The sequence below is a fragment of the Vicia villosa genome, linkage group LG7 (genome assembly GCF_029867415.1).
Source record: "Vicia villosa cultivar HV-30 ecotype Madison, WI linkage group LG7, Vvil1.0, whole genome shotgun sequence".
Classification (NCBI taxonomy): Eukaryota; Viridiplantae; Streptophyta; class Magnoliopsida; order Fabales; family Fabaceae; genus Vicia; species Vicia villosa.
In genome coordinates this window covers 123109921-123119336 of record NC_081186.1, presented here as the reverse complement: position 1 = coordinate 123119336, position 9416 = coordinate 123109921, and positions in this window count along the sequence as shown.

The window sequence follows — 9416 nt, the reverse complement described above, 5'->3', positions numbered from 1 at the left end:
AGTTTGGTGAATGATGAAGATGGTCCAGTGAAGGGATGAAGATGAGTGAAAGAAGGTGATGAAGATGGGAGAGTATTGGTGGTTCTGCTGAGAAAATGGTGAACTGAAGAAGTGAAAGTGAAGAGAAGTGATTGAAGAAGGAGTGAATAATGGCGTTGAAGAGTGTGAAAAACTCAGAAGTGGTGGTGGTGATGAAGTGAAGAAGAATTGTGGAGATTGAAGAGATTGGAGAAGAGTGAAGGATTGGTGAAGTTGATGAAAATGGTGGGTGAATATGAAGAAAGTCAAAAAATGGTGAAGGGTCAAGAAGAATGAAGAGGAGGTCCTGATTTATAGGAAGTAGAGGTTAGTTCAACCTCTGATTTTTCTGTTGAAATTCTGTTTTCTGTTATCTGAACTTGTTGGTGTGATGCTGTTAGCAATCAGTTATAGGCTGTTAGGAAATGTTAACTGACTCTGTTAGGTTTTGAAACTGTTAAAGTTAGTTAGAAGTGGGTTAGGGGTTGTTAGAAGTTAGTTAGGGAAGTTATGATTCTGTTATGTAGGTTTTTTCAGTTATACTTGTTGGTTGTGTTTAGAGATTGATTAATAGGCTATGCTGGTTGGTTCTATGCAGGGCTGTTAGTTTCTTTATGCTTATGTAACTGTTAGCAGGGATTTAATTGGTTTATTGCAGGTATAAGGTTTATTAGAATGCAGGGACTGGTTTCTCTTATATGTAACAGTTAAGTTTTGTTGAAGGTATGGCATAGCTAGAATTGGAACTGAATTGAATATGTGAATGGAGGATGCAAATTGGTATGGTGGATAAAGCTGGTTCTCATTTGGTTCAGGTGCAATTTGGGTTTGAATAGCCAGTGATTTTCTGATGTGAGTTTTCTTTGGGTTCTAATTACTGAACTGGGTTAGAATTATTAGAGGATCTATTAGTTAAAAAAAAAGGGAGGCTGAATTGTTAGTTGGAACTTGATGAAACTCTGTTTTTTCTTCTCTTTTGAACTGTCAGCCATGAGCTTTTGCTTTTCATATTGTCCTGTTTCCGAACTGAGTTTCTCACTTGTTTATTGGCGGATAGTGCTTGATGTAGGTATGATTTGAGTTGTATTTGAATGCTAAGCTGAACCGTGGTTTTTCTTTTGTATTGATGCTGCAGGTTTGGGTGTTTCCTGTGCGAGATTTTGCGGATCAATTCCGAAATTGGTGTGTAGCTGCAATTCAATTTTGAATGGGGTGGCTGGATTGGTGTAACATGAAGGCTGGAAAAGATATGAACAAAGCTCGGAGAATAATATGGAAACGTGAAGATTTAGGGATAGACTTAGGACGAGCTTATGATTTTTTTTTGTGGTTGTAATGATTGATGATGTTGAATGGAACTCGAAATGGTATATTATACTTTTGTAACTTGAAGACATGTTTCCAATATGCAAAGCATTTCTTCTCTTTTTCCATTTGCACTTGAACGATGACTTGTTATTTAAATCTCAAGAACTTGCACCTCAATGCTTAAAAACTCCGGTTCACTTCAATCATCTTTGAATTTAGAATGACTTCAAATCTCGATGAACAAATTCCAATCACCTTGCATATTAAGTTTGGTTCATCTAACAACTCTTCACTTTAAAATTTCAATGACATCTTGAATCCTTGACTGTAACAACTCTTCACAATCCGAGTTAATTTACCATTGAAGTAACAAATATTTGATGAGACTTAGGGATTGTATTGATTCACAAGTGTAATGCCTTGAGGATTTCTGGAAGAAGTTAAGAATTGAAGCGCATAAGAACATATCGACACGAAATCCGACGAATCTTAGTCGAATTAACGATTGCAGACGCCACATATAAAACCCATATTCCTCTTGCCCTTGGTGAATCCTCATAGAGGAAAACCTTGTAGCTTTAGGAGAGAAGAAGAAAAAAAACACAATGAATGCCATAGCTTCCAAGATCCTTGATCCAATGCAAAGTTATTGATTAATGATGCATGATGTTAGATGGATGAAAGATGCATATGAATGTGATGCGAGGGCTAGTTAGGGATAAATATGTGGGCAAATTTTGGGGTGCAACAGCTGCCCCTATTTAATCGTCTTGAACCTGAAGGTGAGATTGGCGTTAGCCTTTCGAACATTCGAGGTAGAAGAAGATTAAATACTAAAGTACCAGAAAATTTGCACTCTGAGTAACAGATGGATGACATTTTTTTCTTTTTTGGGACGCCTCCACTTCACAAGCTTCAGCAAGTAACTGTAATATTCCCGTAGGATTTCCTCGAAGGAAGGAAAAAGCCTTGTAATGCCTATAATAGGCAGGTGCAAAAGATTAGTTTGCCAGAACACTTTTTGGGGAGTATACGACAAACGTCCACAACTCGAAGGTTGGGACACTCACGACTAAAAGTCGGAAACTCAGAACTCACAACTCAAAGATTGAAAGACTCACGACTCGAGGTCGGAAACCCCAAAACTCACAACTCAACGGTTGGAATCTCAGAACTCTCAAATCAACGGTTGGACAACAAAGGACTCACAACTCGACGGTTGGAATCTTCACGACAAAAAGTCGGAAACTCACGACTCGAGGTCGGAAAACAAAGGACTCACAACTCGATGGCTGGAATCTTCATGACGAAAAGTCAGAAACTCACGACTCGAGGTCGGAAAACAAAGGACTCACAACTCGATGGCTGGAATCTTCATGACGAAAAATCAGAAACTCACGACTCGAGGTCGGAAAACAAGGGACTCACAACTCGATGGCTGGAATCTTCATGACGAAAAGTCAGAAACTCACGACTCGAGGTCGGAAAACAAGGGACTCACAACTCGATGGTTGGAATCTCATTAGATCTGAAGGGGTATGCCGATAACCACCGGACTTGAACGGGGAGGACTAAACAATATTAGACCTGACCGAAGGATGCCCATAACCACGGGACTTGAAAGGGATGCCAATAATCATTGGACTTGACTGCAAGAAGACTAGTAATGACCAGACTCTTATTGGAGATGTTATCAAACACTGTATTTGCAAGGAAACATTGACGCTTGCGAAGCATACGAATTACATGGATCCCTCAGGCCAAAGGCGGGTGTAATTCTACAAAAGTGACAATCACTTGAATTGCCACACACAAAGTATGGTTTATCCAAATGATTGATCTCTGCAAATGGGAAATAACCAATGAAACAATGATCTTGATGAAGAAAGACTTTGTATTCAATCCACACTGGAGAGAGAAAATGAGACTTCTTCTGGGGATATATTATATTGTGCCCTTGGAGCGTACACAAACTGGCTTATGCATTGATGCATGTTTGAATTTTTCTTTAGCGTAATGCTCCATTTTCATGGAAATGCTACGCATTTTTGTAGATGCAATGTGAATGCAATGATTACTATATGCAAGGCGCCAGATAAAGGCAATAGTGTGATAGAGAAGCAAAATCATTGGGGTCCCTTCGGGGAGTATTCCATTGAATTTCATCCTTGACCTCGGGAGAGGTAAACACCAGGGAGAATCCCCTTAGTGTTAAGAATTCTGTGGGGGTGCCAATAAACATTGGACTTTGACTTGCGGGATACACTTCTGATTGTTGACTTGAAGAAAATTTTGACTTCTCACCATGTGCCATAGCTCGAAGAATTTTTAGCTTGAGGAGATTCCCTCAATTCACCATGTTGGGGATGAGAAATATTGATGAGGAACCCTTGTTGGGAGGATTGGGACAACTCGAGGAGAAATAAACTCCTATGCTTGAAAAATGGAACAAAATCTCAGGAGAAATAAACTCCTATGCTTGGGGAGGAATAAAGTCTCAGGAGAAATAAACTCCTATGTTTGGGGGAGAGTAACTTGCTGGGGAATCATTATGATACTTCTTCATTATGTGATGGTCACATTACAAGTGAATGATGATTCCCAAAAGATTGTGCCCCAGGTTGACTGGATTTTGAGAGAGATTCCTCGATTGGATTGCCCCAGATTAAGTGGATTGGAGAGATCACACTTCGACTTGATTGCCCCTGATTGGTTGAATTTGAGAGGTTAAACCTCGAATTAATTGCCCCAGATAGGCTGAACTCACGAGAGAGATTCCTCGTCGTGATTGCCCCTGATTATGTACATCTTATCGGAATCCTTGAGTTTTACTTCCCTTAAGATCCCACAAATCGTGGAAGTAACTTTACCACACTCAATAGAGTTTTCAAAACCTTCAGGGTAATCAATCAAAGAGAGTATCCACTGCTCATGCTCAATGGAGTCTTCAGGCAACATGCCCCTTGATATATTAGTCTCTGGAATGATTTCTTTTTACTCTAAGGAGTTCTCAAGTCCCTTTACTTTGACACAATCAAGCTCTTTACGGATTCTCATCATGAAAACTTCCTTGATGTTTGAGCAAATATCTTGTATGCAAAAGAATGTTAATTATAAGAATGGTAATTATAATGCCCATCCTATGCTAGTCTTGAAGTTTAAAAACTTTTTATGAAATGAGGTTGCAACCTCTTGTGAATGAAAGATAAAGCAAGCATACGATACCAACATATATGTGTTACGCTTCATTGAGAGTCAGTAAACACTATCTCATTGGAGTGCGTTTTCGAAATAAACCCTACTTCAATTAGGACTTTTAAGGGTTGTAACTTGGCCGGGTTCATGGTTTTTTGAAACAAAGGATTTTTAGGCTCAAAATTATTTAGTGCCCACCCCCTTCGTGATGTTCTCCACTCCTAAGTTCAATTAACTCAACATGAGTGCTCATCCCTCACAAGGAATTTTAAGATGGTTGAGGAATCAAAGAGGTTTTTTCGGACATGGCAGTCGCTCACCTTTTATTCTTTAGATTTATCGTCACACGATTTTGTTCTCGCTTTATTTCATCATCATTTTTTCTTTTTATTGCTATATTCTTTTCTTTCATCATTTTTCTTTTCATTCATTTTTTTTTTGCTTGTCTTTTTTTTTTGAACAAGTCGTGTGACCTCACATTGTCTTTGATTCATTGGAAGTGATTTCGACTGCCTCGTTCCATGGTTGATGAAGGATTACCATTGTGGTATCGTCATCTTTTGTCATCTTGATAGATGAAGGATAACCATCACGATTTTTGATTTTCCTCAACCTTTGGAAGGATAACCATTGTTGTATCCTTGAATGTATATCATTTGGTGAGTTTTGAACACTCGATCAAGTTAAATGAACACTACCCTGCCCCAGGGTTAAAAAAAAAGGGTTTTTTTGATCAGAAAAGAAACACCTACTTCAAGGCTCAAAGGGGTTGACGAGGGTCTATCTCCCTTATATCTCCGGTGTTTGGGGATTTGAAACAATGCCTGTACATCATCAGTAGGGTTTTATTCAAAAACACACAATTAGGGATTTTGCATTTTTTTTCTTTCATCATTCTCCCTCCGCTCGTTGCCTAAGCAAGGTATAAGTAAAGTTGGTATCGTAATGCCAAAAACTTTTTTTTTTGAGTGAAAACGAATGGATAACTTCAAGAAGAACATAGACAATGTATTATGATTTTCATTCAAAAATTAACAAATTTTTACATGCTAGCAATGCTTAAACAAACAAAGAAAGATTACAAATGAAAATGCAGTAGAGAACCAAATGAATGGCCATTGTTGAGGAGACTTGACTCCGTATGGACTTATTGCTTCAGAAGATCCACTGAGCCAACGGAGAACTTCAATCTTGGCCCTCGGGTATGAAAGTGATAGCCTTGGAATCAATCAGGTCTTGAACCTTGTCTTTGAATGGCTGACAGTCTTCAATCGAATGACCAGGTGCCCCAGCATGGTAGTCACAACTAACATTAGGGTCAAATCCCACATGATACGGGAAACGAACAGGCTTTGGCTGCTTTGGTTCTACCAAGGAAAGATTGCTCAAGTGAGAAAACAGCTTATCACAAGTCATAGGAATAGGATCATACACTCTCTTTGGCCTTCTATGCCTCTGTCTACCTTGTGGGTGACGATTGTGTTGATAATTCCGCCTTTGTGGCACATACTGACCTGATTGATCCTTCGGGATAAGCTTCTGTTGAACAAACTGAGTGGGAGGCTGATTGAGAGTTGCAACACAAATTTGTGGGTCATCCTGAACAAGAGTTACTGCTACTGCTTCATGACAAGAGATATGATCAGGAGAATAATCAGGAGATTCCTCTTCATAATCAGAAACTGCATTGGTCTCTTCATTCATTTGCTTATGGAATTCAGAAGGAGTACCAAAAACTTGGACATTACCATTCCTAATACCATGCTCCATTCGTTCTCCGACGAGAACTAATTCTGCAAAATCAGAGGCTTTACATGCAGCCAAACATTGGTAGTACGGACTTTCCATCACATCCTTGAACATATCCATGAGCTCTTTCTCTAAGAGTGGAGGTTGAACTCTAGCAGCTAATTCTCTCCACCTTTGGGCATATTCTCTGAACGATTCGTCAGTTTTTTGAGTCAAAGCTTGGAGTTGCATTCTGGTCGGAGCCATGTTGCTATTGTGCTTGTAACGCTTGACAAAGGCTTCTGCTAGTTCTTTCCAAGTTCGGACATCGGTTCTTTCGAGTTGGTTATACCACTCAAGAGATGTACCACTGAGGCTATCTTGAAAGAAATGCATTAACAGCTTGTCATTCTCAGCATAAGGAGCCATTTTGTTGCAAAATGCCTTAACATGAGCTATTGGACACGTGGTACACTTGTACTTCTCGAAGTTGGGGACTTTGAACTTAGCAGGAATCTTAATACCAGGCACTAGGCACAAACTAGCAGCATCTAGGTCAATGGAGTCACGACCTTCCATGGCTTTCAACCTTTCATCCAGGATGTGGAACCTTTTGTCAAACTCGTCAATCGGGAACCTGAAGGCTTCAAGTTCTGAATTATTCTCATGATGCGGAGTCTCCTTAACAGGAATTGGAATCTCAACAGTATTTCTGACATTCTGATTCACAAGACCTTCTTCTGTGGTGAGATTAACATTTGCATCCGGTCTCTGAAGAACCTGTCTCAACTCTTCGTGTCTAGCAGCAAGGGCTTGAATAGCCTCCATACAATGATTCAGGTTAATCCCCATCTCTGTTCTCATTTGAATTAAGTCCTCACGGAGTTGTTCCATCATTAATCTTCAAGCACGTAGCGGTGAGAAGTCAATTTGTTGTTGATGTCAAAATCTGAATACAAAGGGCCCCCATAAGCTTCTGATAGAACCATGAAATGCATGATAGTGTGAATGCATGTTTCATTTCTAAGGGATCCTAAAGTCTTTTCATCAACTTTTGTTTCTCTTTTATTCTCTTTTTTTTTTTGCATATAGTATCTTTTCTTTTTTTCTTTTCCATCTTTTCTGTTTTTCTACTTTTTTGTTTTCATTTCCTCTCTCTTTTTTTTTTTTTTTTTTTGGAAATAGACTTTAGAATCCCCCACAAATGAAGTGGATAAAGTAATTATGTTATGCAATGCAAAAGCATGGGATCAAGGTCCATATAATCCGAGTAACCACTATACAATTCTCTGAATAACTGATGTAGGTCAGATGTCACAAGATCAAAGGTCCGACGCCCTTTTGAATACCAGGAGAACCAATAGTCACCAATAGAATAGAATAGTCACCAACGGTACCTGTCATGAATATCCCACCCCACTCACAGGTGAATCTAGGTCAAGGTAGGTCAAAAGGTCTCCAGCGTTAGCAACTCTCCTGAAACACCATCATTGTTGCAAATACATGCCAACAACGGTATCCCATTCGAGTCTCAGCTGGTCGTGGGTCTCATGATCGCAATCAACAGAACCTGACATTCTGTTGGCGTCATGACTATCCACTCTATCCTAGGTATCCTATGTGTTAACTCTGGCCTGGGTATTGGGCCTTTTACCTCATAGAACAACCCACCCAACCTGCAAAACAGAACAGAAGACCCCAAGGAACACAGAATATAATCCATATGCATGATATGCAAGCAGAAAAGTAAACATGTAAACATATATACAAGGTATGGACATAAAAACAAATAAACACCCAGTAAATAAACAAACAAACGCAGGCTAGGATCGACTCACTAAGGATGGACCAGCAACAGGTCTATCAACATCCCCAGCAGAGTCGCCAGCTGTCGCTACCGCGAAAAATGGAACCAGAGTCGCCACTAATATATTCATCCCATCGCGGGAAAGGAATATCAGAAACCTAACTCGAAACAAGGACAAGGTCTTTCGACCAGAGAACAGGGCACGGGAGTCGGTTACGCGAGGGGAAGGTGCTAGCACCCCTCACGCCCATCGTACTCGATGGTATCCACCTATGTTTGTTTCTATCTAAAGGGTGTCTAATGTCTAAAACTAAATGCGAATGAATGCAAAAGAAAAACGGGGAAAAGAAGGAATTATTTACAAGTGTGTTCGCTTAGGCCCCGCGACCCAATGCCTACGTATCCTTTTCAGGAATCAGAACGACCGTAGTTCGGCTCCATAGTTTCCATTTGTTTTGTGTTTTTTAGTTGAACAGCGGTTAAGGTCACAATCCACGATGCTCGACCTTTGGAGACTTATACGCCTACTTTTGGAAAGGACTTAACTTGTTCTTAAGCGCCTAACAAGGCAAAAGAGTGAACTTGGGTTTGTGTTTTTTATGTAACTACATGATGAACAAAACCCAATACAAGGTTTCGCACCACTTCGTCACTTTGTTTTAATTCGAGCCATTATTAAGTATTTTAAATGTTTTTGGTTGGGTATTTTTTAAGGGAATTTACTTTGCGATTTGAATCACATAAAATGTATAATGATCGAGAAGCAGATTAGGGAATGAATCCCACTCACTTCTATCCCATTATATAATGTTCAAGAAACAGATTAGGGAATGAATCCCACTCATTTCTATCCCATTAATTAATGTTTGAGAAACAGATTAGGGAATGAATCCCACTCATTTCTCTCCCATTAAGTAGTGACCGAGAAACAGATTAGGGAATGAATCCCACTCATTTCTATGCCGCTAAGTGATTGAGAAACAGATTAGGGAATGAATCCCACTCATTTCTCTATCACTTTCTTAATGTGATTCGCCTCTTTATTTATTAGTGTTTTAATGTTGAAAAGAAAAAGAATGAACAAAAGGGGACTAACCTATTCTCTAATCTAAGTTATTCTAATCTAAGCCTAATGTTAATATGGTGACTAATTTCTAAAAGGAGCATTAAAATGGTATTAACAAAATAGGCCAAAATTATGGCCAAAAACTAAGCAACAAAATCACACAACAATTATACAACAAATAGCATGGAAATGATACAAAAACATAAAGAAAACGATTCAAGTATTAGTGCAAAAAAAAAGAACCTAAAAACTAATATTTTTATGGGTTTTTAATGGGAGAAACCTAAGGCTAAA